The sequence below is a fragment of the Mustela lutreola genome, chromosome 3 (genome assembly GCF_030435805.1).
Source record: "Mustela lutreola isolate mMusLut2 chromosome 3, mMusLut2.pri, whole genome shotgun sequence".
In the NCBI taxonomy this organism is placed as follows: domain Eukaryota; kingdom Metazoa; phylum Chordata; class Mammalia; order Carnivora; family Mustelidae; genus Mustela; species Mustela lutreola.
Window position 1 is genome coordinate 208,994,134 of NC_081292.1, and position 5,920 is coordinate 209,000,053.

The window sequence follows — 5,920 nt, forward strand, 5'->3', positions numbered from 1 at the left end:
CGGCGCGCGAGTCTCCGCCCACAGAGCCCGAGCGGGGGCTCCTCTAGGCTTCCGTCTCGGTGGTAAGACCCAGCCGCCATCTTTGGTGTGGGCGACGTTAACGTCGGACACGAGTGGAAAAGGGGGAAGCGAGACGGAGACACAGAGACGCTCCGTTGAGGTTAGACGCCGCTGAGCGCCTACTTAGTACAAGGAAGCTTCTCCCGGCTCCGTCGATCGGCTTCTGTCCCTTCTTCCGCCAGGACTCAAGGGCGGCGTCGGGCTACCACGTGACCGCCAGCCGGCCCGCCCCGCCCCGCCAGAGGCCGCTCCCGCGCTGTGATTCGGCGCCGCGGGCTGGCGCGGGCGCTCGGCCTTCTCGGGGCCGCCGCCGCGCTCCCGGTGAAGGGCCGCTGCCCGCTGCCCGCTGCCCGCGCGCTGGCTCGTCCCGCCGCCTCCTCGCGTGCCGCCGAGCGTGGCGCGGGTGCCCGTGGCCTGGACAGTCCCGAGGGTGGGCGCCGGCCGCCTGCCCCGCGACTCGGGCCGGTGAGGGCCTGCGCGGAGCCGCTCGCACCGCCCGCCGCTCCCTCCGACCTTCTCGTCCTTCGACCCTTTCGTGGGCTCCTCGGCGCCGGCTGCGTGGGCTTCGGCTGCCCCGTCGGTCGGCGGGCGGGGCCCTCGCGCTCCGTCCCCGCGCCTTCCCGTGCGGCCGCGGCCGGGCTCCGCTTCCCCGCAGGCCGGGCAGCCTGTGGTCCCCGCCCGTCCGGCCACCGCGCGCCGGGCCCGACCGCGCCTCTGCGTCCCGCGACGGCTGCGGCTCGGCGGGGGGAGCGGGTGCGCCCTGCGGCGGCACGTCCCGCTGTGACGCGTGCGCGGCCCCGGTGCCCCCGGAGAGCAGCGACGGTGCCCCGTGGTGACCGGCGCGAGTCAGCGGGGGAGAGACGAGCCCGCCCGCCGGCGCGCGAGGAAGCGCGGGTCTCTGCGGGGCTGAGGTGCGACCGGGCGAGGCCGTGCGTGTCCGCGCCGCGCGGTGACGTGAGGTCCAGCCCCGCGGTAGCAGCTTTTCAGGAGCCGCCGCGGCGCGGACGTGCGGTCGGAGCGGCCCGTCTCGGGCCGGAGACTTCGCCGTCGACGCCGGGCGTGTTTTCCGGCCGCGCGTCACGTCGCCGTGTCCCCGGCCCGGGCGCACGTCCCTCGCTTCGGCTGCGCCCGGTCCCCGCTCTTGAGCGACGGCGCCGTGTCCGTCGGGCGGCGCCGCGGAGCTGGCCGAGTCCTCGTCTGCAACGAGGATGCTGGCTCGTTGGCGCTGCCCAGGCGGCCGTGGGCACGGCTCGCTGCGGGGCCGCGGGACTCCAGCGCTGTCCGGGCCGATCGCCCCCGTTCTGTCCGCGGGGACGTCCGTGGAACCGAGACGAGTCCCGGGGAAACCGGGCGGACGGCTCACGGCAGCCGGGACCGGAAGACCCGTCGCCGCGTGTTGAGGCTCGGGTTTGGGACGATCCGCGGAAGACGAGGCCTGCAGACGGGGCGGGGAGGACCGCTGACGCGGCGTCCGGCCCGCGTGGCCTGGAGCGGGCGGCGAGCAACGGCCGGAAGGCGGCGGGAGCTGCGTGGCCGCCGTCGGGATGGGGCCTGTAACGCGCGCCGCCCCGTGGAGGAGGACGATGACCTTCAGCCCCAAGGCCGGGCTTCGCTGGTCCCGGCGTTGGTGCGGGGCCGCAGGCTCGGGTGCGCGCGGCCGTCCGGAGGAGAACGAGGCGGAGGGGAAGGCGGCCGGTGCGGCCTCCAGGGGCGGGTGAGGGGCCGGACACTTCCCGGGCCTTCCGCAGACGGAGCCGCGCGAGGTGGCCATCTCCCCGCGATCTCCCCGCTCTCCTCCGGAGTCGTGCGGGAAGGTCCTTCCAGGGCGATCGTGACCTCGGGTAGCACCTGAAACCCTTCTGGCCACGTTCACCCTTTCAGGGGTGAGTCTCCGGGCTGAAATCCGTTTTGTCCGGAGCCCCCGGAGGAACAGACCAGTAGGATCGACGGCGGCCCACGTCGGGTTTAAAGGGACGGGGATGGGCGCGCTCAATTCGGGCGGCGGGAAGGTCCCACCTCCAGTCCCTGGAGGACTGGTGCTCCGGGGCGGCTTGCGCGGGAAGGTGATGGTGTCGGTGTGGTCCGTGCAGGGGAAGACCCGTGCCCAGGCCCGCAGGCGGGTGCAGAGCAGCGCATCCCTCGTTCCGACTCTGTCCTCGCAGGTCCGTAATGGGCCCTGAATGCCGCCCGCACCGGGCAGTCCGCGACGCCATCCACTCCAGTGCCGGCTCCGTCTCCAAATCCCGTCGCAGACAAACCGAGAAGGAAGGTTTAGCCGAATATCTGGGAATCCAGCCGATGACGCAGTTAAGTTGACGCATGAAATGAGCCATAAACCGGCAACGACTGATTGGTTCTTTGTCCCTACAGTTTTGCCTTTTCCAGATACTCAAACAGCGTCATCTAGTACCCAGCTTTCGAGTCTGGCTTCTTTCATTCCTTTTTCATTCCTTTCATTTCTGGTGATTCACAGACCTGTACCCCTGGGCCTAATAATACATTATATGTTTATAAAAAAATTTTTAAAAATTATTTTTAAAAAAGACAACTACTACTCATACACACAACCGTCTGGATATTCTTCAAAGCATTATGCTAAAATGTGATACACAGTATTATTCCACTTATATGACATTCTCAAAAAGACTGATGTATAATAAAAGACAAGAGATTGGGAAAAATAATAATTACAAAAATACATGAGTAGCTAAGCAATAAATACAGGTCCCAAACTTCAAAAAAAAAAAAAAAAAGAGTTATGCTGACTCTTGGTTTAGGAGGTAGGAAGGAAGTATGGAGGGTGTCCATGAAAGGAAATACAAATAATATTATTTTAATTTTTACAGATTGAAGACATACTGGGAAGTACCACTATAAAAGAGAACTTTTGTTGTTATACTGATACGTTGTTTTTCTCATTATAAAAGTGGCATCTCAAAATTTAAAAATTCTAGTTGAACTCTCAGATCTCAGTTTGAGAGACTAGGCAATAGAGCATAACTCCTTAAAGCTAAAAAGACTGAAGATTTTGTACAGCTATGCAAAAAAGTCCTTAGGTAGATCCTGAAGGATCCCCCCAAAATGTAATTATGCAAAAGACTATACTTTTAAGTACCTGGTGTTAATAAATACTTTATGCCAGTTATATCCCCAAAGAATATTCTAGTTACTGATCCCAATCTCTTGCTAAATTCTCATTACTATTTATAAACAAGTAGTTAACCTTAGCTATGCATAGGAAGTACCTGGAGTGTTTTAGAAAATAACGAATCTTGGTCCAACCCCTGGAGATTCTGTTGTAGTTGCTCTGCAGTGTCACATTGGTATCAGAGTTATTGGGTTTTTTAAAAAATTGTGGTGACATACACATAACAAAAGTTTTTATTAGTGACATTTAATATATTCACAGTGTTATGCAACCATCACTGTATGTATCTATCAAGAACATTTTTGTCACTCCAAAAGGAAATCCTTTAACATTAAGCACTCACTACCTGTCCTCCTTCAAGTGCTAGTGTATAAAAATAAAACTGAGGGACGCCTGGGTGGCTCAGTTGGTTGGACGACTGCCTTTGGCTCAGGTCATGATCCCGGAATCCTGGGATCGAGTCCCGCATCAGGCTCCCAGCTCCATGGGGAGTCTGCTTCTCCCACTGACCTTCTCCTCGCTCATGCTCTCTCTCACTGTCTCTCTCTCAAATACATAAATAAAAAATCTTAAAAAAAAATTTAAAACTGATTTTTGTGTGTTGATATTATATCCTGCAACTTTGATGAATTCATTTATAGCTCTAATATTTTTTTGTTGTGTATCCTTTAGGATTTTTTTAAAAATTTATCAGATTATGTCATCTATGAATATTTACTTCTTCTTTTCCAGTTTGGATATTTTTTGTTTCTTTCTCTAATTAATCTGACTAGAACTTCTAGTTCTAATATATCTAGATCGAATAGTTCTAGATCTAATAGATTTGACTAGAACTAGAAGTTCTAGTGGACATCCTTGTCTTATTCCTGATCTAAGGGGGAAGGTTTTCAGTCTTTCAGTATTGAGTATGATGGTAGCTGTGGTATTTTCATGAATTCCTTTTATCTTATTGAGAAAATTCCCTTCTATTACTAGTTTGCTGAGTGTTTTAATCATGAAAAGATTTTGTCAAATGTTGAGATGATTATGTGGGGTTTTTGCTTGATTCTATTAATGTGGTATGTTACCAAATTGATTTTCATATTTTGAAACACTCCTGCATTTCTGGGATAAACCACTTGGTTATGGTGTATAATCCTTTTAATATGTTATAGGATTTGGTTTTCTTGTATTTATTGAGGATTTTTATTCCTACATTAATAAAGAATATTGGCCTATAGTTTCCTTTTCTGTGGTGTCTTTGGCTCTGGTATTAGACTGATGCTTGCCTGATAAAACAAGTTAGGAATTGTTTCCTCATCTCCATTTTTTTCTGGGTGACTGAAGGGTTAGTGTTAATTTTTTTTAATTTTTTTTTTAAATTTATTTTCAGCATAACAGTATTCATTGTTTTTGCACCACACCCAGTGCTCCATGCAATCTGTGCCCTCTCTAGTACCCACCACCTGGTACCCCAACCTCCCACCCCCCCCACCCCTTCAAACCCCTCAGATTGTTTTTCAGAGTCCATAGTCTCTCATGGTTCAAATATTTGGTAAAATTCATCAGTAAAGTCATTTGATCCTGAACTTTTCTTTGTTGGGTTCGTGATTGCTGATTCAGTCTCTACTTGTTATATGTTGAAATAATTCTGTTTCTTCTTCTGTTAGTTTTGGTAATTCATAAGTTTCCAGAAATTTTCTTATTTCATCTAGGTTACCTAGTTTATTTGCTTATAATTATTCATACTATTCGAATCTTTTTTTTTTTTTTTCTATAAGATTGGTAGTGATGTCCCCACTTTTCCTTCTGATCTTATTTTCATCATCTTTTTTTTCTTAGTCTACCTAAATGTTCAATGAAACATCTTGCTGATCTTTTTAATTTTCTCTATTATTTATTATTTTCTATTTTATCTACACTCTAACCTTCACTATTTTTTTCAACTGGCTGTGAATTAGTTTGCTTTCCTTTTTTTATTTTCCCCTAGTTCTTTAAGGTGTAAAATTAAGTTACTGATTTAAGATCTTTCTTTTTGGGCATCAAGTTTTTAAATGCTTTCCAGTTGATTCTAATGCTGAAAGACAAGGTTAAAAATACTGCTGTGTTTGGGGACAGGCTAGGCCTAACTTACTGGTTCTTTTCCTTGGTTGCCCATTAGAAACATCTGAAGATAGTTCTAAATTTGAATTGTAATCATCATTATGGACTTGTGATGTATTCTGTTTCTTTACAATGTATTTTGTCATGAAATTGGTAGCAGTGGGCACTCTTAGCACCCAGATATGGCTTCTAAATTCTGTTTTCCGCTAAAAGGAAACAAAGCTGCTTGAAGAAATGGCTGATTTTAGGTCTGAGACACAGATGAACAAAGCAACTTATCATTACCAGAGAGCAAGAGATCCATCAAAGACTACTGTGGTTGAATTGAATGGACTCCAGAACAGCTTGAAGATGGTCCCACTGAGGTGGAACATTTTGAATATAAAAAAGAAGAATAACTGCAATGGATTGAGATATATGTTACGGATAAAGTCATGAGTTCATCATAACACAAAAACAAAAACAAAGTCATTGGTCATCTTTGAAGGATACCAGGAATAAAGTTACTACTTCAAAGAACTTACTGAAGCCCACCCGAAGAATCAAGCATTTATAATCAGGGGTAAAATGATAGAGGTAGGGTTTCTCTAGTAGAGGAGATTTTATCTAGGTATAATAGTTTTATAAAAC